Raw genomic sequence first — 27009 nt, 5'->3', positions numbered from 1 at the left:
TTCTTTCTTGATTTGTCCAAGCTATAGTGAGCAATTAAGGTACGGTTTTTAATCCGTTTTTAATGATTTCTACGTTTTTGAGCTCTTTGCAACTCAATCTAGCTAGCTCGTACCTTCACTTTTGAAATTGTTATAGATTTTGAATGATGCCATTCTTGAATTACTAAGTAATTAAATGTTTAATGATAGATTATGAAGGTTTAATGATAGATATACAAGTTTTGTTAAGTAATTTTTGATAAAAATGTTATTTTGGGATTAGATGGAGAAAATGTAAAATGTTGTGGTTAAAAGTGTGAGATAATGAAAGATACGGGCTGCTAGGAGTTTCATTAAAATTCGGCTATCATGGATTATGGTCTAATTGTGTAATTTTGCATTTTTATGTGTTAAGGACTAAATTGCAAAGTAGTCAAAAGTCTAGGGTAAAATTGTAAATTAGTCAAAATGAATGTTTTAGGCTAAACTGAATTGAATGAAAGTTTGAATGAGTTAATTTGATATTATATAGATCAAGATAAGCAAATACCGGAACTAGATCGGGGAAAATGAAAGTGAACGAATAGCTGATAGTTTTATCTGAGGATACGAGGTAAGTTCGTATAATTAGAATCAAAATTTTATATACTTTTAATTATTGAAATGAATGTATATAATGGAAATACTTGAAGTATGAATGCCTTATTGATGTAATTTATTTGTTATTGAACCTTATTTGAACTAGATGAATTCATAGGATGCGGGTGACATGTTACTAGGGCTACAATTTTGGTCGAGCTCCTACATTTGTTACGGACTCACTACAGCTCGTATGAGCTTACCAATATATCAACTCATAAGAGCTTACTGTTATCAGCTCACTAGAGCTTACCGTTTCAGCTCATATGAGCTTACTGTTCAGCTCGATAGAGCTTACTGTTCATTAGCTCGGGAGGACCTTACTGATCATGGCTCAAAAGAGCATAAACGATAATGAATTGATGGATTATTGATATTATTCACCCGAGTATCCTTTGAATTTCTAATAGGTTCAACGGGAACAAATAATGTTATACGGATGAATTACAATTTATAAATGTTGTCAATGTTATATATGATATATGAATTTGGAATAATGCAAAGCATTGTATTAATGGATGGTTTCATGTAATTTTACAATTACTAACATGTGATGAATACTTGTAATTAAATGTTTGTTAATTGAATTGGTTGCACTTTAAGTATTGCTTTGATTTTGTATAAATGGTAAGTTTAATTCTGAATTATACGAGCTTACTAAGCTATAAAGCTTACTTTGTTTCTTTTTCTATGTTTTATAGAGACTCGTTATCTCGTTCGTTTCAGAAAAGTTGGAGTTGCACATCACACTATCCAATTTTCGATTGGTACTTTTAATCTTGTGAAAATTTATAAATATGGCATGTATATGCTAGTTTAAAAGATGTTAGTTATGTTACCAGATATCATCATTTTGGTATGTTCTTGTGTATAAGTTAAGCCATTTGATTTGGCTTATTTTGGTATTATGTTTTGGTTGAATTAAAGGTTCAATTATGGTAAGTTTTGGCAAGGTAATGATGGAATGAAATTATGCAAGTGAAGACTTGATATGTAGTTGTTAAATGAATGGATTATGTATGATGTTAAATAGGTATTCAGGTATGTAATTGTTAAGTTTTGATATGGCTAATAATGTGTATTGAAATGGTTATTTTGGCTGCCTATTGAGTGGTAAATATGTGGTCATTTATGCTTGTGAATGTTTGTGTTTATAGGGTTGCAAAATGGCTTTACAAATGGCCTATTTTTTTTCATACAGTTAGAGATACGGGCGTGTGTCTTAGCCATATGTGACACACGGTCATGCTGCACTGCCATGTGTCCACTGGGGTACCCTTTCGAATTAAGTCAGTATACCCTATAGTTTTGGCACTGTCTGATACATAGGTGTGGGTGGCCATTTCGAAGGGCACACGGGCATGTGGTTGGCCGTGTGACCCAAGTCAGTATCCTCTCCAGTTTTCACATGGTCTGGCACACAATGAGTCCTCGGTCGTGTAACACAAGTCAGTATGTATGCCCTATTTTCACACGGTCTAAGACACGGGTGTATCTATTAGATGTGTGAGGGACACGGCCTGCTCACACAGATGTGTGACACTTGAAATATTGAAATTTTTCTAAGTTTCCAAAATTTTTTGTGTTACCGATTTAGTCTTGAATGCATGATTTAAACTTTGTATGCTCGATTTAAGTACATATTGAATGTGAATGAATGATATTTACTGAAATGAGATGACATTTGATAAATGATTGTTCTAAATTGAGTTACAAGTCCGGTAATACCTCTTAACCTATTCCGGTGAGGGTTACATGTCAGGGGTGTTACACAAAAAGAAAAAAGAAAATTAAGGAAATTGCGGATACGATACCTGTAACAGCCCAATTTAGACCTTAGTCAGAATAGTGGTTTCGGGAGCAAAAATCCAAGTCAAAATATTTTAATATTATTTTCCGTGCTTATTATATGTGAATTGATATCTGTGAAAGTTACGTGTGAAAATTTGATCGTTTGTGTGTTTAATTTGGAAAAAGGACCTAATCACAGAAAATGTAAAAGTTGCATGCTATATGTTAAGTGTGCCTATTTGTTATGTCTTATTAAAGGAGAGGTCCTTATGATGTTTTTAGACCATAACTGAGGTTAATGGACATTAATGACCATTCATTAAGTAATTTTATAATGGTTTAACAAAGGCTATTTTAGTAATTAGTATATTATGTTAATTAAAATAAAACAAAGGAATGAAATTAGGCCATTTATGTTCATGTTGCCTAAAATTTGAAGAAGATAAAGAAAGAAAACTTCAAGCTTAGGGTTCGACACTTATTTTGTTTGATTGAGGTATGTAATTAACTCAGTTTTTGATAATTTCTACGTTTTTGAGATCGTTGCTTAGTAGTCTTTCAAGCCCATGCTTCAATTTCTGAATTTGATTATGATTTTAAAATGTGCCATTGTTCATAATGTGAGTTTTATGAAGTTAGATGATAGTAAATGAAAAATATGTGTTAGATTACTATGTTTTGTATTGGGTTTTTTAATGAATTTGAGTATTTTGGGCTAAATTGTGAAAATGAGAAATTGAGGGACTAAAATGTGAAATAAATGAAATATGTGGGCTTATATGAACTCCATGAAAATTCGGCTAAGCATGTGTATAAGGAAATTTTGTGTATTTTGTGATTTAATGAATTAGGGACTAAAGTGCTAAAATCTAAAAATGTGAAGGCTAATTTGTAAAATGCCGTAAATGTGTGTATATGGATTGTTTTGAATGAATTTGAGATTGAATAAGTCAAATTTGAATGTGTTTAGATCAAGAACCAAAGAAATTGGAATTAAATCGGGAAAAGTCGAAAGTCGTCGAGTAGTCGGTTCCATTCATTTGAATATATATACGAGGTAATTCGATATACAAATAAATGTGTTAAATCTGAATTATTATTGCTTATATGATATTTGAATTGTGGTGAATGGATATGAGAGTTGAATATATGAAATCTGAGAAAGTTCCGACAATGTGACAATGACCAAAAAGTCCCGTACGAACCATAGAAATACCTAGGATACATATGTTATGCCATAGGATTTTCGATATGTGATTTCGTGTAAGACCACGTCTGGGTTGTTGGCATCGATTTGAGATTTATGTGTAAGACCATGTCTGGGACATCGGCATCGTATTTGATTTCGTGTAAGACCCTGTCTGGGACAGTGGCATCGATATTTGATTACATGTAAGACCACCTCTAGGACGTTGGCATTGTACGAGCTTTCCGAGCTATCTGAGTATCCTTAATGATTTTGAATCGTTCAACGGGAATTCTAAGAAAATGAATGACTATGTGAACTTGTATCCGATTCAGGTACGTTTCAAATGTATATTAAGATTGAGAATGAAAGGTAAGTATATGTATATATGTGGTTATATTTTGCCATAAACTACATGAACGAAATGGTTTAGAAATATGTTATATGATGAGTTTATCTGTGTATGGCTTACTAAGCTTTTGAAAGCTTACTTTGTGTGTCTTTTCAACTGTTTTATAGATTATCGAATCTACTGGAGGCTCAAGGATTGTCGAGGATCATCACCACACTATCGAACTCTAATTTTGGTACCTTTTGAAAATGTAAATTTGAAGTATGGCATGTATAGGCTAAAAGTATTTCATTATGTTTTTGAGTTGTGAATATTAGCCATTTGATATGGCTTGGATTTGGTTTTGATTCTGAATGAGTTTTGAGTATAAGCTATGTGATGCAATATGGTCAATATAATGTGTTCATGAATGGTTAATAGAATCGGCCATTTTGGTAAGTTGTGGTACGTGTCTATTTTGGAATTTGGCAAGGCATGTGAATGTATGAAATAAATTGAGATTATGAATCATATGTTTTGGTATGACTTTGGTTTATGATTTGGTGTGTTTTGGTTTGGATATAAGCATGAGATTGGTTGGTGATTATATGACATGAAGAATGTATGTTATGTGATTGAAATTGGTTGAATTTGTGATGCAATTGTTACATTTTTGTTGCTTGTAGGACCCTTGCTGGGTGGCATGTTGGGCTTGTAAATGGCCTATTTTTGCCCACACGGGTAGGGACATGGGCGTAGGTCTCAGCAGTGTTGCTCAATGGCCATTTCGAAATGAGCCTGAGCAGACCACACGGTTGCACACACACGGGCGTGTGCTAGGCCGTGTGCCAAGTTAGTTTCAAGCACGGGTTAGACACACGGGCATGTCTTGTGGCCATGTGGACAAGTCAGTATGTATGCCCTGTTTTGCCACGGCTTAGACACAAGGGCATGTCTAATGCCGTGTGAGGTACATGGCCTATTCACACGGGCGTGTAACCTCTGTAACTTAGAAAAGTGTTTTATTTTTGAAAAAATTTGTATTTGCTCGGTTTAGTCCCGATCTCTTTCTAAAGCATGTTTAAGGTCTCGTTGACCTAAGAAAGAGACTTTATGTTGATGTTTGACTATGATGCTATAATGTTTGTGAAATGAATGAAAAATGTTCCGATTTGTCTAGTAATACCTCTTAACCCTAGTCCTGCGACAGATATAGGTTAGGGGTGTTACAATACCAAAAAAGAAATAACAAAATGAACCAACTAAATATGGTTGTTTCTTTTTTGGTGTAACATGTTATCAAAAGAAGAATTATACACAATTATCATGCTTGGCATGTTAAGAAAAGTAAAGTTCTTTAGTGTGTTTGTTTTGAGCTTAATTTTACTTTAATAGTTAGACATACATGGTGGATAGATTTTAGTATAATAACTCACATCAGTATGTCTATGCCGGGTTGCAAGAATTGCAAAGACCAAATTATGGTGAAAGATACATCTATATAGGCAATGGTAATTCAGTAGAAATTGAAGCAATACTAACTTTAGATTATTGTTTAGAATTAAATTTTATTTGGATTTGAATGAGACATTTATTGTAGTGTATTTTAGGCGAAATTTGATTTATATTTCAGCAATAAGTAAATTACACCAACAGTCACTCAAATTTGATCTTAATAACAAAACAATCATTCAACTTTCAACTCAATCACTTAACTTTCAAAAAATAACAAATCAGTCATTAACGTTATCGAAAAGTGACAAATTAGTCACCCACTAACATTTTTCATTACAGGCCTAACAGGATAGCTGACGTGGCCAGTTAACTAGCTTGTGTGGCCAATTAAGTTGCCATAATGGAAACCCAAAATAAAAACCAAACAAAATAGTAAAAGAAGAAGAAGAAGAAGAGAAGAAATGAAGATGCTGAAACAAGAAAAACCATAAGAGATCCAAACTTTTCCTTCCTCACCATTTATTCACCCCATCCCAACTTCCTATCACTTAACCTAGTGAAAAAGAGCTTCCTATTGATCTGTAAATTTCATTAATGATTTTATAGATTTCCTTAACGATGTTTTGTCTGTGAATTAGCCTCAATTTTATAGATTTTCTTAACGATTTCTAGATCTAAGGTTAGGTTCTATTGGGAATTGGGGCTTTTATAGATTTCCTCTCTTTGTTTTCGAGTTGAGTCATTACAATTAGTTGAAGAGGCAGGGATCCTTGTCTTCGTGTGGACGAACTCTGGTTATTACGGGAGTAGAGTACCTAAACTTCTCCTTTTCCTTTTACTTTCTCTTCTTTCTTGTGCCTTCATATTGGGTCATCATTTCTTTAGCTTTTGTTTTTCTTTATCTCATCTTTGTAAGATCTTCTTTTTCCTTTCATGGGTTTCGATTAGTTGCCTCTATTTTTTTCTCTTTATTTATACATCTTGACTTCTCTTACATGTTTTTTAGCAGATTCTTTTGGTGTACAAAATGACGACATTGCTAGTGATTAGGTTATAAATGCTCTTCTTTGTTCTTCAATCTCTAATGGTTAATAGTTAGTACTTTTTTTTTCTTTTTTGCACATTCTTGGTATAATCGAACAGCCTTTCGTATTAGGAAATTGGCTTTTCTTCTTCTTCTTCCCAACTAAAGTTCTTAAATTGGGTTGTTTAAATGACAACAAACCCTCCAACGTGGCTAGTTAAATGATAGGCCACTTTTCCATTACGTTAGTAACGAAAAATGGTTAATAGGACTGATTGTTTTCTTTTTTGAAAGTTGGGTGACTGAGTTGAAAGCTAAGTGACTGTTTTTTATAGAGATCAAAGTTGAATGACTATTGGTGTAATTTACCCTTTCAACAATTGACAAATTTAGTTATCCTTGTTCATTTAAAATAGAAAAATTTAGTCTTTTTCATAATTCAAATTTGGTCATCTCGAATTCTTTATCAGGTTACGATAATCTATATTTACTTGATACTATTCCTTCATTTAATGAATCGGTGCATACCATCGTAATATGTAAGAAACACAAATTAACACGTAATAATTCGACTTCATTGTGGCATAAAATATTAGGTTATGTATCTGAAAGGAGAATTGTGAACTTAGTTTGATCGTATTCTTGATCCATTTTATTTTTTTAGATACTTTGAAATATCTAAGTTGTTATAAATTTTATGATGTTGAAAGAATTCGGTCTAGAAATCAATTTTGTTGTATAGTAGAAAATTAATTTTTTTTAAAAGCTGAACGGCTGGAAATATTAGTACATCCGTTTCTTGGGTTTTGACCAAAATTATCTCAACTATTCTTGAACTTCGGTTTGCTTAGAGTGTGAGATATAATTTCACAAACTCATTACACAAAATGAAAACTTTATTAGTATTCAATGGGAGTATTAATACATCTTAAAGTCTAGAAATCGGAAAGACAAACTTTCTCAAAATATGAAATTTATTTGGGAAAATAAATAGCACTAGATTTTAACAAAGTGTGTAACAGCCCAATTTTGGGGCTAGTTAGAATAGTGGTTTAGGAACCACTAACCCGAGGTCAGAGAAATTATTTTTAATATTATTTTATCTGTTGTAGCATGATTATATGAGTACATGAAAATTTTGGTGAAATAATTTTAGCGATTGCATGCTTAATTTCAAAAAAGGACTAAATCGCGTAGAATGCGAAAGTTGTGCTCCATTAGCCAAAGGTGTCAAGTAACTATAGACTTAAAGGTTGAGGTCCTTAATGAGTAATTAGGCCATTACATGTGTGTGTGGCTGTACATGAAATGTAATAAATGAAGAGTCAAAAGGGGTCAAAGTTGGTATGGTTTGGTATTTGATGACAAAAGAAAATACTAATAAAATAAAACAAGTGGCCAATTCTTTTGGTGTACAAAATGACGACATTGCTATTGATTAGGATATAAATGCTCTTCTTTGTTCTTCAATCTCTAATGGTTAATAGTTAGTACTTTTTTTTTCTTTTTTACACATTTTGGTATAATCGAATAGCCTTTCGTATTAGAAAATTGGTTTTTCTTCTTCTTCTTCCCAACTAGGGTTCTTAAATGGGGTTGCTTAAATGAAAACAAACCCTCCAACTTGGCTAGTTAAATGATAAGCCACTTTTCCATTACGTTAGTAACGAAAAATGGTTAATAAGACTAATTTTTTTATTTTTTGAAAGTTGGGTGACTGAGTTGAAAGCTAAGTGGTTGTTTTGTTATAGAGATCAAAGTTGAATGACTATTGGTATAATTTACCCTTTCAACAATTGACAAATTTGGTTATCCTTGTTCATTTAAAATATAAAAATTTAGTCTTTTTCATAATTCAAATTTGGTTGCCTCTAATTCTTTATCAGGTTACGATAATCTATATTTACTTGATACTATTGCTTCATTTAATGAATCATTGCATACCATCGTAATATGTAAGAAACCCAAATTAACACGTAATAATTTGACTTCATTGTGGCATAAAATATTAGGTTATGTCTCTGAAAGGAGAATTGAGAACTTAGTTTGATCGTATTCTTGATCCATTTTATTTTTTTAGATCCTTTGAAATATCTAAGTTGTTATAAACTTTATGATGTTGAAAGAATTAGGTCTAGAAATCAATTTTGTTGTATAGTAGAAAATTAAAATTTTTTTTAAAGCTGAACGGTTGGAAATATTAGTACATGTTTTTTGGGTTAGGCACTTTATCCATTTCTTGGGTTTTGACCAAAATTATCTCAACTATTCTTGAACTTCGATTTGCTTAGAGTGTGAGATCTAATTTCACAAACTCATTACACAAAATGAAAACTTTATTAATATTCAATACATCTTAAAGTCTAGAAATCGAAAAGACAAACGTTCTTAAAATACAAAATTTATTTGGGAAAATAAATAGCACTAGATTTTGACAGAGTGTGTAGCAGCCCAATTTTGGGCCTAGTCAGAATAGTGGTTTAGGAACCACTAACCCAAGGTTAGAGAAATTATTTTTAATATTATTTTATCTGTTGTAGCATGGTTGTATGAGTACATGAAAATTTTGGTGAAATAATTTTAGCGATTGCATGCTTAATTTCAAAAAAGGACTAAATCGCGTAGAATGCGAAAGTTGTGCTCCATTAGCTAAAGGTGTCAAGTAACTATAGACTTAAAGGTTGAGGTCCTTAATGATCAATTAGGCCATTACATGTGTGAGTGGCTGTACATAAAATGTAATAAATGAAGAGTCAAAAGGGGTCAAGGTTGGTATGGTTTTGAGGCCATTTTTGTTGATTTTTGTGTTTTTGGAACCCTTATGGCTTAATCTAGCTAATGAGGGGACTACTTTGCAAAATGGTTGAAATTCTAGGGTTTTTACATGAGAGTGTTCATGATTGTTTGCTGAATTTTTATGGCAGAAAAATGAATCTTGGTTGTTAAACAAACAACTTTTGTAAAGTAGTTTTCATGAAAGCCCTAACTGAGGACCATTTTGCATAAGTTGTAAATTGTGGTAAATGTGTGAAATAATGGGAATTGTGGGTTGCTTCTAGTGTAAAAAGAATTCAGCTAGCTTGGGTACTGAGAAGATTCGATAAAGATTGATTTACGAGCCTAGGGGTAAAATAGTAATTTTTTGAAAATCTAGGGGCAAAATGGTCATTTTGCCAAAATATGAATCATAAAATGCATTGATTTATATGATGATTAAATTAGTGACATTTTTTCATTTTAGATCAAGAAATACAAAATCCAAACCTAGACCGGGGGAAGGCCAAACAAGTAGATTAAATCTAACTAGTCGCTCACTTTTTTGTATACCAAGGTAAGTGGTACATAAGTACGTCAAATTTATTGCTATTATGTGTTGAATGATCGATTTTTCATAATATGGTTGAATATTATTATGAATAATGCGTGATGAAATTAATGTGGTAAATTCCCGGTTGAGCCTAGGAATAGATTGGATATCCATGCCATGACATTTGGGTGATATGTGTGCTAGTGTAAGACCATGTTTAGAACAAGGCATCGGCAATGTAATGAGAGCCAGTGTAAGACCATCTCTGGGATATGGCATCGGCCACATTATGAGAGCCAGTGAAATGCCATGTTTGGGACATGGCATCGGCATTGAGACGTGAGCTACTGTAAGACCTTGTTTAGGACATCGCATCAGCCTTGACATGTGAGCCAGTGTAAGACCATGTTTGGAACACGGCGTCGGCAATTCACCCTCTTGTGTAAAGCTTGTCAGATATCCTTTAGTATTCCAAATGGTTTCATGGGTTATTTTAAAGCTTATGACAATGACATGGAATGATATAATCATGTTGTGAGTGATACAAGTTCTTATTCGAAACTCATGAGATATGAGTCTAGTTATGTTGCCTTGATGGTAAGAATGACATGATTAAGTCCTAGCAATGAAATGATTTTGGGACGATAATGTAATATTTGACTTATACTTGTGATATATAAGCATGTAGTGATATTTACCTTTCTTCACTCAAGAATGTTGTGTTGATTTATAATATTCATGGTTGATGTTGTTACTTATTTATATGCAACTTATTATACTCCATCTCCTTTCCATTTTCTTATAGTGCCGCCAAGCTAGTATCAGGGATCAAGGGACGTCGAAGGCATCGATCGCACTATAACTTGAAGCTTTGGTATAGCTAGTTTAATATTTTGATTTCAACATGTATAGGGACTTGAATATTTTGTTTAGTGTCTTATTAGTTTGGCCACAAGAGTTGGTTCATATGATGGATGTGATATTCATTTTGTATAGGCCATTAATGTTGGCTAATATTGATTATTATTAAATGCCTTTGACGCAAATTTCTCAAGGGTGTGGTTGTTTTGGTTATATGTGTTATGGTTGGATTGGTTTTGGTTGATTTTGTGTAGGTTGGTGTAAGTAAGGGTGGCAAAAAGGCCTGGTAAATAGCCTTTTTTTTGTCCACACGGGCGTGTGTCTAGACCGTGTGTGACACACGATCTACCCTATGGGTGTGTAGTCCAGCCATGTGTCCCCTGCACCTCAATTTTACAAGTCAGTATGCATGGTAGTAAACACACGAGTAGAGACACGGCCGTGTGTCTCAGCCGTATGGAAGACACGGCCTAACACATGGGCATGTGCCTTGGCCGTGTGCCCTTAATTGGTTGATTATGTCAGAAACATAATGTCAAGGTTTTTATACGTGGGCTGAGACATGGGCGTGTCATGCCCGTGTAAGGGACATAGGCCATGGACACGGGCGTGTGCCAGGCCATGTGAAAACCCCTGTAGGTTCAAATCGAAAATAAATCCACACAGGTTAGGGACATGGGCGTGTCCAGATATGCCTAGGCCGTGTGAGCTACACGGGCCTTCAGTACGATCATGTTATGATGAAAAACGGGCGTGTACCCTGTTTACCTTGACATTTTTCAAAGTTTTCTAAAGTACTCAGTTAAGTCTTGAATCTCTTTTCGAAGAGTGTTTTGGGCCTTGTGAGCTCATATTAGTGACTTTATGTTCAGTTTTCAAAAAGTTTTACTTTGGACGAAAATTTATGGCACAGAAATGTTTGTAAGCATGTGTTTAAGTATGGTAACACATCGTATCCTGTTCTGGCGTTGAACTCGAGTAAGGGGTGTTACATTTAGTGGTTTTAGAGCTATGGTTTAGTCGATTCTCTAACTAACCTAGCATGAGTAAGAGTCTAGCTATACATGCCATAAATATGTTGTGATAGTGTGACGACTCCTGAAAAATTTAAATTGTGTTTTCATATAGTAAATGGATCCTGATGGAGCTATGGTGGATGATGTAGAAAGTAATGTGCCGGCTCCTGCTGAAGGGACCATGCCAATTGAAGGTGGGCTCCTGACATTGAGTCAGGGCGGAGGGGCTAGAGAAGCCTACCTCTATATAATGGATGCTTGGTACTTGGAGTTCGTTCGTGCAAATTAGAACACTCCGCCTCTCCCACTGTAACATCCTGATTTTCGGGTTTATTCGCGGTTTTCAATATTTTGTAAAGATTTTTTTTAAATTTTGTATTTGGATGTGGAATTAGTATTTTGAGTAGGTAAATGGGCTTATAGAAGGCCCATGAGTTGGCCAAAACCCAGTTGAGTTTTTGGAATTTTAGACTTAGGAGTTAGGGGTTCTGGATAAGTGGCCTTAAGTGGAGTGATGGGTAAATTGCATCACAAATGAGCCTTTGGTAAAGTGGCTAAGTGACGCCACTAGGAAGCTATAAAGGTGGCGTGTAAGTGTTGGGGGAAGACTTGGGATCGATTCCCTGTGTTGGCAAATAGATGCATTTATTTTTAAGTGCGGGGAGGGTAAGTGTTGGAGTTCGGTGGATTCGCTAGAGGAGAGTTGGATCGGTTTAAATGCTTGGATTAAGGAGTGATAAGGGAGAGATTTAAGGATTGGGATGAGGCTAGGAGTTAGCCGAATGGTGGGAATTGAAGAGGGAAAATCGGCAGGGGGATTATGAGGTTAGTATTTCGGCACTTAGGGTATTGTTGGTGCCGTTTTCTTCTGCTTTTACACCTTAGGATTGTTCTTTCCTCTCTTTTTCCTCTCTAGCCGAAACTACCACCTCCCTTATTCTTCTTCTTCTATTTTTCTTCTTCAAAACTATTCATCATACCTGCTATTCATCAATATTTTTGCCAAATCCATAAAAGCCGAAATCCTGTGATCACTGCTTGTGCCGATTTCTTCAAAGCCAGGTTCTCCTATGTTCTTTTGCTTTTGTTAATTTACAATTATCTTTTCTTAATCCTAGATTCCTGATCGCAATTCTACTTCAAGGTTGTAGCCCCACATTATCATCTTCTTCATCACACAAAAGCCGGAAAACCATATATTTGGGGGCTTATAGCCGAAACTTCAAGACTTTGGGGAATCGAGTTCTACCGTCGTTTGATAGATAAATCTACACTAGATTGCGTGGAAATCAAGTGGGAGTAAGGGGTAAGTACTTATCATCGCAGATCTGTTCTTAATTTACGATGTTAGGAAAAGCCGAAATCCCTAAAATCTAGGGAGGCTGTCGACTTGGGCATGTGGCTTTAAGAGTTTTTAACCGATGCTTTCTGTCAATGATTAGTGTCTTCTTAAGTGTTGGATTAAAGGCGTTGGAGTTGGAGCAATCGGATTCGGAGCTAGCTATCGATTTTGGCAAAAAGGTAAGGTTTCAAAGGCTTTCAGGGACATGGTTCGGTCATGGATAAGTAAGTTTTGGGTTTAGTGATTACAGTTTGTAAATAAGAACTGTGCTAATCAATTGTAGGACATCGGAAGAGATCTCAGTAGCAGTTGTCGCGAAACAGGTGTATACCGAACACCCTTTCTTAGTTCAATTCGGCAAAAGCCGAAATGCCGAAATTCCGGCATTTCATGGTCATGTGAGTATGCGAATGCTCTCAAGTCATAGAGTAATTGTTAGATCTGGCACTGCAAGGTGGTAATCAAGTTCGTGTGACGTTTTAGCGTATTTCGGAAAAAGGGGCTCGATGGGCCAAAACTGGGCCCAATGGGCTTACGGACCAATATGGGTAAGAGAGGGCAAATTAGCTCGTTAGGTAGATGGTGGAATCAAACGCATAAAACCGATAAAAATTATGAATTAGCTTGTGTAGTAGCGTAGATCACGAAATTACCCCTAAAGAGTAAAATTACCGACATACCCCTAGGGTTTTAAAATGGCTGAATCGCATGATTGATTAATGTTGTATTTTACATGATATGCTTTTATTAATATCATTGCATGGGATTGGGGTATCAATGGAGGAAGTCTTGAAAGTGGTTCATCCACGCATCGGAGGCTTTGCCTTAACTTATCGATATTTGAGCGTTCTTTCGCAACTGTGGTGTGAAATTTGGGTGGGTTGAGATATTCCCACATGGTGTGTAGGGTTGGTACAGGCGGTGTAGCGGTTGGTGGGTTGAGTAGTCTCCCGGATGGGCTTGCATTCATTATTCTTGTTGTTACTCATATTATTGAATCGGGCCTATGGGCCACACTTGTTGTGTTAAAAGGGCTAAGGCCTTGCTATCTGTATTCTAAAAAGGCTTGACCCTCTGTGTCTTGTTATCTGAATAGGGCTTAGGCCCAATGGGCTCGAGCTGAATTGGGCTTTGGATGGGTTTCTGTATACACTGAGTTTTCCCAAACTCACCCCCTTCCTCTTCCATCCTTGCAGGTGAGCCCTAGAATTGGTGGACTTGGAGCTGGGCGTGATTCAGAGTGGCCATGAGGATTAATTGCCGATTTTAAATAAGTTTAGCCTTTAATTTGGATTATTTTATTTTTTTTATGCTTAAAGTTGTAATAAGGCCGCTCTTTTTAATTGGTTTATTTTGGGGATTATTAAACTGGTTAGCACTAGGGTTCGTTTTATAAAATCTACTTGTTTTTAAAAAGATCACGATGACGCGCAAAGTTTCCGCAAAGTAAATGTTTTCCCAAGAAAAATAAATATTTTTAAGCAAACGTTTTGCAACCTTAATCATTTTCTTAAGATGGTCATAATCAAACGGTTTTCTCAAAATTATACGAGATGTTAGAGTGTGGCAATGGCGGTGTGCATGTCTAGGATTGGATCCGAAGGGAGCTTGGTACTTAAGCAGTCCGACGGACTCACCTCCTCTTCTTCCTGGTTTCCTACCTGGTGCACAGCTTCCGTTCACTTTAACCTACTTTTAAAAGTGTCTTTTACAACACCAAACTAAATTTTCCAAACTAAGTGTTTTGAACGCATCAATGTGGCGCATCAGATCCGGTCATAACATCCAGGCCGGGTTTGGGGTGTTACACCCACCTCCTTCAATTCCTCAGCCTGCCAAGATGGCTCCCCAAGGAGTAGAAATAGTTAGGAGAGAAAAACCTCAGGTAGATAGAATTTGTAAGCACGAGGCCGAGGAATTTTGAGCTAAAATTGATGATGACCCAGAGAGAGTAGAGTTCTAGTTGGAAAATACCATTAGGGTATTCGATGAATTTTCTTGCACCCTTAAGGAGTGCATGAAGTGTATTGTGTCACTCCTGCGAGACTCATCCTACCAATGGTGGAACACCCTTGTATCAGTTGTACCAAGGGAAAGGATTATATCGGAGTTTTTCCATGAGGAATTTTCAAAGAAGTATACTAGACAGAGGTTTATGGACTAGAAGAGGAAAGAATTTCTAGAATTAAAGCAAGGCCGAATGATGGTAACAGAGTATGAGCGTGAGTTCATGAGACTTAGTAAATACCCTAGGGAGTGCGTATCTACCGAAGCCACTATGTGCAAGAGGTTTGAAGATGGTTTGAACGAAGACATCAGATTATTGGTTGGCATTTTGGAGTTAAGAGAATTTGTAGTACTTGTTGAGAGAGTGTGTAAGGCCGAAGAATTGGCCAAAGAGAAAAAGAGAGCTGACATTGAGTCACATGACTCAAAGAAAAGACAAATGGGAAGATCACCTCATCCAAGAAATCGTAGGAGTTTCCTACTCGAACAAATGCGTCAATAGGATTCTCAAGCAGAAACAAGAATAAGCAATATTCGGCGTCTAAAGCTTAGACCACTTCCATTGTGAGCATTGGTAGTGCTCAACCGAATAAACTAGAGTGTTCGTAGTGTGGTAAACGACACTTCGTTAGTGCTGAGGTAAAGATAGAGGTTGCTTCAAGTGTGGTTCACTAGACTAATTTATTTGAAACTATCCTAAGATGGAGGAGAAAGATAAAAAGGAAGAAGTGAGAGCGAGTAATGCTCCCTCGAGGGGTAAACCACAGAAAAACCCTGGGAGTGGGGATGGCAGCAAAGGTACGCCTAGAGATTCTACTGTGAAGTCCGAGGGTAGAGCGCCTGCAAAGTCATACGCCATTCACGCCTGCGAAGATGTTGCGTCTCCCGATATGATTACGAGTACCTTTTCTATCTATGATATATCTATGGTTCCTTTGATTGACCCAGGGTCTACCCGCTCTTATATTTGCATGAAATTGGTACCTAGTATGAATATACTAGTGGAGTCTACTGAATTTGTGGTAAAAGGGTCCAACCCGTTAGGCAAACATGTAATAGTTGACAAAGTGTGTAGAAACTGTCCTTTAATGATTAAGGGCCACTGTTTTCCAGCTAGCCTCATGCTACTACCATTTGATGAATTTGACCTAATTCTTGGCATGGATTGGCTGATTGTTCATAACGTGTTAGTAAACTATGGTAGTAAGTTTATTGAATTGAGATATGAAAATGGGGATATTATTCGAGTTGAATCAGGTGAATCGGACAGCTTACTAGTATTGATTTCTTTTATGACTACTGAAAAATATATGAGAAAAGGGTATGAGTCCTATCTTGCATTTGTGTTGAATACCTAAGAGTCAAAAGTAAAGATTGAGTCAGTGCCAGTGGTATGTGAGTACCCGGATGTGTTTCCAAAAGAATTGCCCGGATTACCTCCAACTAGGGAAGTTGAGTTTGGTATCACGTTAGTCTTTGGTATGGCACCTATCTCGATTGCTCCGTATAGGATGGCTCCGACGGAGTTAAAACAGTTAAAAGTACAGTTACAAGAATTAACGGACAAGGGTTTTACAAGACCGAGCTATTCCCTGTGGGGTGCTCCGGTACTTTTTGTGAAAAAGAAAGACAGGTCAATGAGGTTATGTATAGACTACAGACTGCTCGACAAGGTGACAGTAAAGAACAAGTATCCCTTGCCAAGGATCGATGATTTGTTTGATCAATTAAAGGGAGCCACGGTGTTTTCTGAGATAGACTTGAGATCTGGCTATTACTAGCTAAGAGTTAAGGAGCAAGATGTGCCGAAAACTGCGTTTTGAACGAGATACGGGCATTATGAGTTCCTTGTCATGCCCTTTGACTTAACGAATGCTCCTGCAGTGTTTATGAAATTAATGAACCGTATTTTTTGGCTGTACTTGGACAAGTTCATTGTTGTTTTTATAGATTATATATTGATCTATTCTCATGATGAACACGAGGAGCATTTGAGAACTGTTTTGCAAAATTTAACAGATAAACAGCTGTATGCCAAGTTAGGAAAAGTTAGTTTTGGCTTCGAGAGGTCGAATTATTAGGACACATCGTGTCGGGTGATAGGATTAGAGTTGACCCGAGTCAGATCTCAGCTATTGTTGAGTGGAAACCTAGGCTTAACGGGTTACTATAGAAGATTCATTAAAGGATTCTCCATGATTGTTACTCCGATGACGAGGTTGCTACAGAAGGATGTCAAGTTCGAGTGGATGAAAAAATGCCAACAGAGTTTTGAGAAACTTAAGGCATTGTTGAATGAAGCCCCAATTTTAGTGCAACCAGAACCAGGAAAAGAATTCGTAGTGTATAGCGATACATCCTTGAATGGATTAGGATGCATGCTCATGCAAGAAGGCAAGGTGATAGCATATGCCTCAAGACAACTAAAGCCGCATGAGAAAAATTATCTGACTCATGACTTAGAGTTAGCAGCTATAGTGTTCGCACTAAAGATTTGGAGACACCACTTGTATGGCGAGAAATGTCGTGTATTCACTGACCATAAAAGCCTAAAATACTTGATAACTCAAAAGGACTTGAATCTACGACAACGAAGGTGGCCGGATTTGATTAAAGATTACGAGTTAGTAATTGACTATCACCTGGGAAAGGCGAACGTGGTCCCTGATGCATTAAGTAGGAAGTCATTGTTTTCCTTGAGAGCTATGAGTACTCAGTTGTTTGTAATCAAGGATGGTTCGATTCTAACAGAGTTGAGAGGTAGACCTATGTTTCTTCAAGAGATTTGTGAAGCTCAGAAGAGTGATAAAGATTTGCAAGCCAAGATGACTCAGTGTGAGACAATAGACGAATCAAATTTTTGGACTAGTGTCGATGGTTGTTTTGTAACACCCCTTACCCGTGTTCGACACTGGAATAGGGTACAAGGCATTACCGGACTTAATTGTTCACAAACATGCAAAAACTGGGCTACAAAATTTCTTTCAATTCAAAAATTTTCATACACATGCATAATGTCCCATACATGGGCCTACGAAGCCCTAAACATGCATTAAAAGTAGTTAGGGACTAAACGAGAACCTTAGAAAGTTTTGGGAAAACTTAGAAAATTTTTCCATGACATAAGGTCACATGCCCGTGTGGATACAAGGACACGCCCATGTCCTCATGCCGTGTAACTCTCTGATATGATGTCAGCGAACAATTTGGACCACATGGCCAAGCCACACGCCTGTGTGCTAAGGCTGTGTTCCCACACAGTTGAGACACACAACAGTGTTTTGGCTGGTGTAGTCAACATTTAGGCTATTTTCCAAGCCTTCATATTACCCATAAACCCTTACAACCTTATACACATTAAAACCACAAATCATGGGATCATTTTAGTGATTAAACATTCTTTATTAAGACATATTCATAACATTAGCATGTCCTCTTACAACCAACGTATCTACTCATGCAATACCGAGTCTAGATTCCTTAATTCACATCCGTAAGACTTGTCATTTTGATGACCACTTTTACCATTATACTATAGTTACTAACTTATTCATCAAGCACTCATATTCAACCATTATCACATTGTTTTCAGAACGTGCAATTACTACATGGCTATGACCACCTCAATTGGTCATAGAGCATACATCCAACATATATGTCATATTACCAACCATGTATGGCAAACAAACATAATCACATCATAAACATTAGACATGACATGAATAGCTAAGTTTACGAACCATAATCAATATAAGGCACATCTAATGGCTATATACATATAACTCAATATAAGCCAATACATTTGGCTAAATCATAATAACACATGTCATAAAACTAGATCCCTATACATGCCACTCACTTGAAATTTCTAACATATGCTTCATTATTCCAAAGGTAGTGCCATGATAGTATGATGTTGCCTCTGACTATCTCCAACCCCAAGCTAACCTGACAAGCTAAAAGAAATGGAAAGGAGAGAGTAAACTTCATGCCTAGTCAGTCTATATGAAAAATAATAAGCAGTTTATCAATATGCTTCCACCAATTCTTACAACATGATCTCAAAGTAATATTATCATGATTGTCTTTTTACCTATGTTCAAGTCAAGTTGTTTTCTCGAGTCACAGTCGCTAAATTATTTATATCTAGAGTTACGGAAATCAAAATTAAGTTCCATTAATTTACCACAAACTAGACTCACATATATTCTTACCATAAAATTTTCAAAATTTTTGGTTTAGCCAATTAGTATAGTTTATTCTTCAAAGTTACCCCTGTTTTGCTGTTTGACTACTTCAACCTTTCTTTACTAAAAATTAATTATCTCCTCACACGAGATTCGAATTATGCTCCCGTTTGTTTCTTTTGAAATTATACTCACTAAGGATTCTAATCATATAAATTTTAACCCATAATTATTTTTGTACAATTTTTAATGATTTTCCCAAATCAGGACAGGGGATTTCGAAATCATTCAAACTCTGTCTCACAACAATTTAAATATTTCATAGTATGAAACTCTTTTGCTACACTGTTTCTTCCATGTGAAAATAGACTCATTAAACTTTAATTTCATATTTTATTCAGCCTCTAGCTTAATTTCCATAATTTTTAGTGGATTCTCAAATTTGGACTACGGCTACAATCTAAAACTATTTTAGTGTAAATTGATGATACTAAGTTTATCACACCTTATTAATTCATTTTCATGACATTGGTAAAGATACATATTTATACATCATAAGTATATATCTATAATCACAAGTTCATCACAAATCATTCTCATAGGCATGAATTACCTATTTACATCTTCGCCAAATGTGCATCATAAATCGAAATCATTTCTCATGAGCTTGGCATACATACCTGTGTTACTCAACATGCTCATATTCATTCCTTACTAATTATATGACATGAATTGAATTCACACCTCATCAATTTCATGTATGTACCTGTACCACTCACAACATAGCCATAAGCTCCATCATTTTGACTTAAACCTTAAATTTCCCGTTGAACCATTTGGAATACCACAGGATAATCACTAAAGCCTTAAACATAGGGTACGATGCTGATGCCATGTTCCAAACATGGTCTTACACTGGCTCACACATCTAAGTCGATGCCATGCCCCAGACAGGTCTTACATTGACTTCCATATATCGAGGTCGATGCCATGCCATATATCAAGGTCGATGCCATATCGAGGTCGATGCCATGTCCTAGGTCTTACACTGGCTCACCTATCGGTGTCGATGTCATGTCCCAGAATGGTATTACACTGGCTTGCATATCTCAAGGCCGATGCATGTCCCAGACTTGTCTTACACTGGCTTTCGTCTCAATGCCGATGCATGTCCCAGACATTTCTTACACTGGCTCTCATAATGTGGCCGATGCATGTCCCAGGCATGTCTTACACTAGCACACAAATCACCCAAATTTTATGGCATGATTATCCAATCTATTCCTAAGGTTCAACCTAGAGTTTATCACGATAAGACTCATCATACCATTACTCTTAGATGCATTCAAGCCTTATATATGAAATCAAACATTAAATGCATAATAATGATAAAGTTGTGATATTTACACACAACTTACTTATTTCAATGGAATGTCATATTCCATCAAATTTCTAATACATTCAATCATCACAAAAACATTATTAACATTTGGCATCACTTTCTAATACATAACCCCATCAACATATAATTAAATAAAACCATAGCAAGATAGATTTCAAGTCTATTAGCAATAATATGGATAACATGCTTATTTAGTCACAGGGACTTACCTCGAATGCAATTTCGGCTAATTACGCCGCTTTAGTCTATAACCTTGTACTTTTCGATTTAAGCCCGAATCTCGGTTTCTTGATCTAGAAGCCGCTTTAGTCTATAACCTTGTACTTTCTGATTGAAGCCCGAATCTCGGTTTCTTGATCTAGAATGATAAAATTCACTACTTTAATCATCATATTAACCAATACATTCCATAATTTATACTTGGAAAAATGACCATTTTGCCCCTAGACTTTCACAGAAATTACGATTTTACCCCTAGGCTCGTAAATTCATTTTTATCGAATTTCCTCCTTTACCAAGCCTAGAAAAAAAATTTATAACTATAGCAACTCACAATTTCAATTATTTCACACATTTACAACTTATTTTACAACTTTACAAAATGGCCCTTTTTAGGTGTTTTCATGCAAACTTATTTCACAACAGTTGTTTATTACACAACCAAGACTCATTTTCTTCCATAAAAATTCAGCAAACAACATAAATTCTCTCATGGAAAAACCCTAAACTTTTGACCATTTTGTAAAATAGTCCCCCAATTAGCTAGCTCATGCTACAAGGGTCCCAAAAGTGTAAAATTTATCAAGAAAAGTCATCAAAATCACTTACTTGCAAGAGAACTAAGTAGCTGAAAGTTTAGGTTCTTAAAACCCCCTTGTTTGCTACCATTTTTGGTGGAAGAAGAAGAAGGATAAAAAAAATGACAACTTTTTTTTCCTTATTTTATTTTATCACCAAATGAGTCACCTAATGCCACCAAACTTTGACTATTCTCTATTTCTTGTCCCCTATGGCCGGCCAAGCACCTTTTTAGGGTCTATTTGCACCTTAAACACCCCCCAATTATGGTTCTCTAGCAATTTAACACCTTTGGCTAATAAAACAAAACTTTTGTCCTTAATGCGATTCAATTTTTTTTCGCAATTAAGTTCCCAAACACTAAAATTAATTCACCATATTTTTCATGCACTTATATAATCATGCTATAACACCAAAATAGTATTAAAATAATTTCTATAACTTTGGATTTGTGGTCCCGAAACCACTATTCTGACTAGGCCCAAAATCGGGCTGTTACAATTCTCCCCCTTTAGGGATTTTCGTCCCTGAAAATCTTACCAAGAAAGTGGTTTGGTTTCTCACATAAACTTCTCTTTCTCACAACCATTGCTAAAGAACTTTCACTCGTCTGTGCCTTTAAGACTTATCTCATAATTTTCTCATATTCAAATCATGAGTGATTCTTCATTATATAATGCTTTCACTGAACCTTAACCTCTATCAGAGAGTTCATGCACTCAAAAATCCGATCCATACCATCATATTACATATACATTCTTACTTGAATCCTTTTGAATTCGAACAGTAAAACTAGTCAGTTCATCTTGGTCTTATGCTCTCTATAATTTCACACAGTCCAATTGTTTACCAATTCACTCTCAATTGTTTTTAAATTTCAAAGTCTCCTTTAGCTTTCCCAAGAAATCATAATATAAAACCCGGATCTCAATCCGATTAGTGGAGACTAGAATTCCCAGAAATCCAACAATCATAAAGACACAAAATTCCATGAATCTGATGAGCGAAAATTCAGTATATACCGGCATGATTTACATATCTTGTCAAACATTTAACAATAAGTCATATAACATTTTTCTCTTTCAGAGACAGGAATAATCCAAATACGAAATCCATATTAACTTTTTCTCATTTCCATTCTAGTGCCAACACGAGCGAAAATAATTCTGATGACACTTGATATACATCCTTAATCTTTTCAACATTTCTAGAATTCATGCACAAAGATCAATAATGTCAAGTTCCAAATTTGATCGCTAATATACTATTCCCGAGGTTTTCCTCGCAAAATTTTTATATAAGTTTTGGATTTTTCTATCCAAGTACTCGTAGTCACAACTTGCTTTCTCAAAGATCATACAATTGCATTATCCCAAGTAACATAAATATCTCAATTGAAGGCATTAGTTTCAATTAACTTACTTGAGAAAAGAATTCCACCATACAAATTGAAATTCATATTTTCATCATTTATGGTTTCACAGATATCAAATCCTTACACGGGAATTAGAGAAATCCAATTACTAAAATCACCATATCACCATGATCAAATGAGGAGCATAGACATACCTGACATAATTATCACAGATGGACACATTTTTGGACATGAGCCGAAATTTATAATTTATGGAATAAAAATGACAAGAAAACCAAGAGAAAGGAACCCACAATAGAGAAATCCAGAAAGACATCATTCCAGCCCATTGGAAACAATTACAACAAGAACGATATACTTCCCGCATGTATATATATATCAGGCAGAGTAATAATTGGAAGGGACAAAATCATAACATCATACACATTTTCTCTTCAGTTCCCAATAGACGAAATGTAACAGTATACCAGAAAGAAATAGGACCATACAGATCATAAACCAATCAGACTGACAATGTCTTTGTCTAACATTAAGATTAGATAACACTCCCATATAACAAGAATTTCATCAGAACATAGATAGCCACTATAATACTTCCAAGAACAATGATCACTTAAAATATATCAAGAGAGACAATCATCATCTGCTCATTATGATTTCCATACTCAGACATCTCATGCTTCAAATACTATTCATCTAACTATTTTTGTCATTACAAATCCCATATTATTATATTTTCTCAACATCGTACTTGAGTGATTCGATTTACCAAAGTAAAATTCTTCTCTAACTATGACAGTGCATAACTCATATAATCTTTATGTCAACCTAATACCTTTCTAGCTCTGGCTTTACTTATCAACTCACTCTCAATCTCTAATCATATTTATAGATATTCCTCCACTGAACTCTTTGGTTTTCAAACTCATGAGTTTATTCAGTGCAAATCTAATGAAATTCCATTATAAAACACCACTCTGGTAAGAGGGTGAGGTCGTAGGACCTCAGACTCGACTCTCATATACATATACATGTAACATAACTTTCATCATCATAGCAACATCATCAAAATCATATCATTCATTTCAGACAAACTGACATTCATATTTTTTTTTACGCCAACTTTCCAGTTATCTTATTTAGACAAGTACACTTATGCATGCACTCTATGAATTCTGAATAACTTTACTTATCCCATTCATTTGATCAAACAATTCATGTACATAACATCATACAAGGGCCAACAAACATGGATAAGTATATTCCAATCTATACTTTCGTCTCGCACATCATCATATGCATATCATTACAAATATGTAAATCAATCCAAGCAATTTAACACTTATACTCAGACTATGTGAACTTGCCAACCATATTCATTCAAATAAGTATACATGAACATGCATTCCATCGATATTTTTGATAAGTTATTAAACACATGCTTTCGCCCGAGTAAATCGGCCATATTCATCATACAATCATCGACTAAACATAAATAAACTCATTACAATATAGTCTTTTATCTCATTTCAAGGAACCATTGCAATCCATCAAAATTTTAATGTCCAATCGGAACAATGTCATTTTATTCGTAGCATGATATTATGAATCTTGTTCGTACCTTTCCGAGTTTCAACTCATCACCATAGCACTTCATTCAAATACTTTGGTATAACTATCAACATAGTTGGGTGTAGCTTGGTTGGAGAGTACTTTTTTCAAAGCAAGATAGTTCTCATTCGCGTCGGGAGACATCACACTATCATATATATGTGGCATGTATAGCTAGACTCTCATACGTGCTAGGTTAGTCCGAGAACCGAATAAACTATAGCTCTGATACCGCTAAATGTAACACCCCTTACCCGTGTCTAATGCCAGAATAAGGTACAAGACATTATTGGACTTAATCGTTCACAAACATGGAAAAACAAGGCTACAAAATTTCTTTTAATTCAAAACCTTTCATACACATGCATAATGTCCCATACACGGGCCTACGAAGCCCTAAACATGCATTGAAAGTAGTTAGGGACTAAACTGATAACCTTAGAAAGTTTTGGGAAAACTTAGAAAAATTTTCTATGACACAAGGTCACACACCCGTGTGGACACAGGGACATGCCCATGTCCTTAGGCCGTGTAACTCTCTGACTATGACGTCAGTGAATAATTTGGACCACATGGCCAAGCCACACACCCGTGAGCTAAGGCCGTGTTCCCCACACAGTTGAGACACACGGCCATGTTTCAGCCCGTGTAGTCAACACTTAGGCTATTTTCCAAGCCTTCATATTACCCATAAACCCTTACAACCTTATACACATTAAAACCACAAATCATGGCATCATTTTAGTAATTAAACACTCTTTATTAAGGCATATTCATAACATTAACATGTCCTATTACAAGCAACGCATCCACTCATGCAATACCGAGTCTAGATTCCTTAATTCACATTCGTAAGACTTGTCATTTTGATGACCACTTTTACCATTATACTATAGTTACTAACTTATCCATCAAGCACTCATATTCAACCATTATCACATTGTTTTCATAAAGTGCAATTACTACATGGCTATGACCACCTCAATTGGTCATAAAGCATACATCTAACAAACATGTCATATTACCAACCATGCATGGCAAACAAACATAATCACATCATAAACATTAGACATGACATGAATAGCTAAATTTACGAGCCATAATAAATATGAGCCACATCTCATGGCCATATACATATAACTCAATATAAACCAATACATTTGGCCAAAGCATAATAACACATGTCATAAAACTAGATCCCTATACATGCCACTTACTTGAAATTTCTAACATATGCTTCATTTTTCCAAAGGTAGTGACTTGATAGTGTGATGCTGCCTCCGACTATTTCCAACCCCAAGCTAACCTGACAAGCTAAAAGAAATGGAAAGGAGGGAGCAAGCTACATGCTTAGAAGTCTATATGAAAATAATAAGCAATTTATCAATATGCTTCCACCGATTCTTACTACATAATCTAAAAGTAATACTATCATGATTGTCTTTTTACCTATGTTCAAGTCAAGCTATTTTCTTGAGTTACAGTCACTGAATTATTTATATCTACAGTTACAGAACCCCAAATTAAGTTCTGCTAATTTTCACAGAAGCTAGACTCACATAAATTCTTACCATAAAATTTTCAGAATTTTTGGTTTAGCCAATCAGTACATTTTATTCTTCAAAGTCACCCTTGTTCTGGTATTTGACAGCTTCAACCTTTCTTTACTAAAAATTAATTATCTCCTCACACAGGATTCGAATGATGTTCCCATTTGTTTAGTTTGAAATTAGACTCATTAAAGATTCTAATCATAAAAATTGTAACCCATAATTAGTATTTTTACAATTTTTAATGATTTTCCCAAATCAAGATAGGGGATTTCGAAATCATTTAGACTTTATATCACAAAAATTTAAATATTTCATAATATAAAACTCGTTTGCTTTCATATTTTATTCAGCCTCTAACTCAATTTCCAAAATTTTTGGTGGATTTTCAAAGTCGGATTACGGCTGCTGTCAAAACTGTTTTAGTGTTAATTGATGATACTAAGTTTATCACACCTTATTAATTCAATTTCACCGCATTGGTAAAGATACATATTTATACATCATAAGTATAGACCTATAACCATAAGGTCATCACAAATCATTCTAATAGGCATGAATTATTTATTTACATCTTTACCAAATGTGCATCATAAACCGAAATCATTTCTCATGAGCTTGCCATACATACCTGTGTTACTCAACATGCTCATATTCATTCCTTACTAATTATACGACATGAATTGAATTCACACCTCATCAATTTCATGTAAGTACCTGTACCACTCACAACATAGCCATAAGCTCTATCATTTCGACTTAAACCTTAAATTTCCTATTGAACCATTTGGAATACCACAGTATAATCAGTAAACCTCAAACATAGGGTACGATGCCGATGCCTTGTTCCAAACATGGTCTTACACTAGCTCACACATCTAAGTCGATGCCATGTCCAGGCAGTCTTACACTGACTTCTATATATCGAGGCCGATGCCATGTTCCAGACAGGTCTTACACTGGCTCTCTCTATCGGCGTCGATGCCATGTCCCAGACAGGTCTTACACTGACACATGTCAAGCCAATGCCATGTCCCAGACAAGTCTTACAATGGCTTGCATATCCCGAGGCCGATACATGTCCTAGACATGTCTTACACTGGCTCTCATAATGTGGCCGATGCATGTCCCAAACATGTCTTACACTA

The sequence above is a fragment of the Gossypium arboreum genome, chromosome 3, assembly GCF_025698485.1.
Source record: "Gossypium arboreum isolate Shixiya-1 chromosome 3, ASM2569848v2, whole genome shotgun sequence".
In the NCBI taxonomy this organism is placed as follows: Eukaryota; Viridiplantae; Streptophyta; class Magnoliopsida; order Malvales; family Malvaceae; genus Gossypium; species Gossypium arboreum.
The sequence above is the reverse complement of the archived record's forward strand: the minus strand, read 5'-3'. Positions refer to the sequence as shown.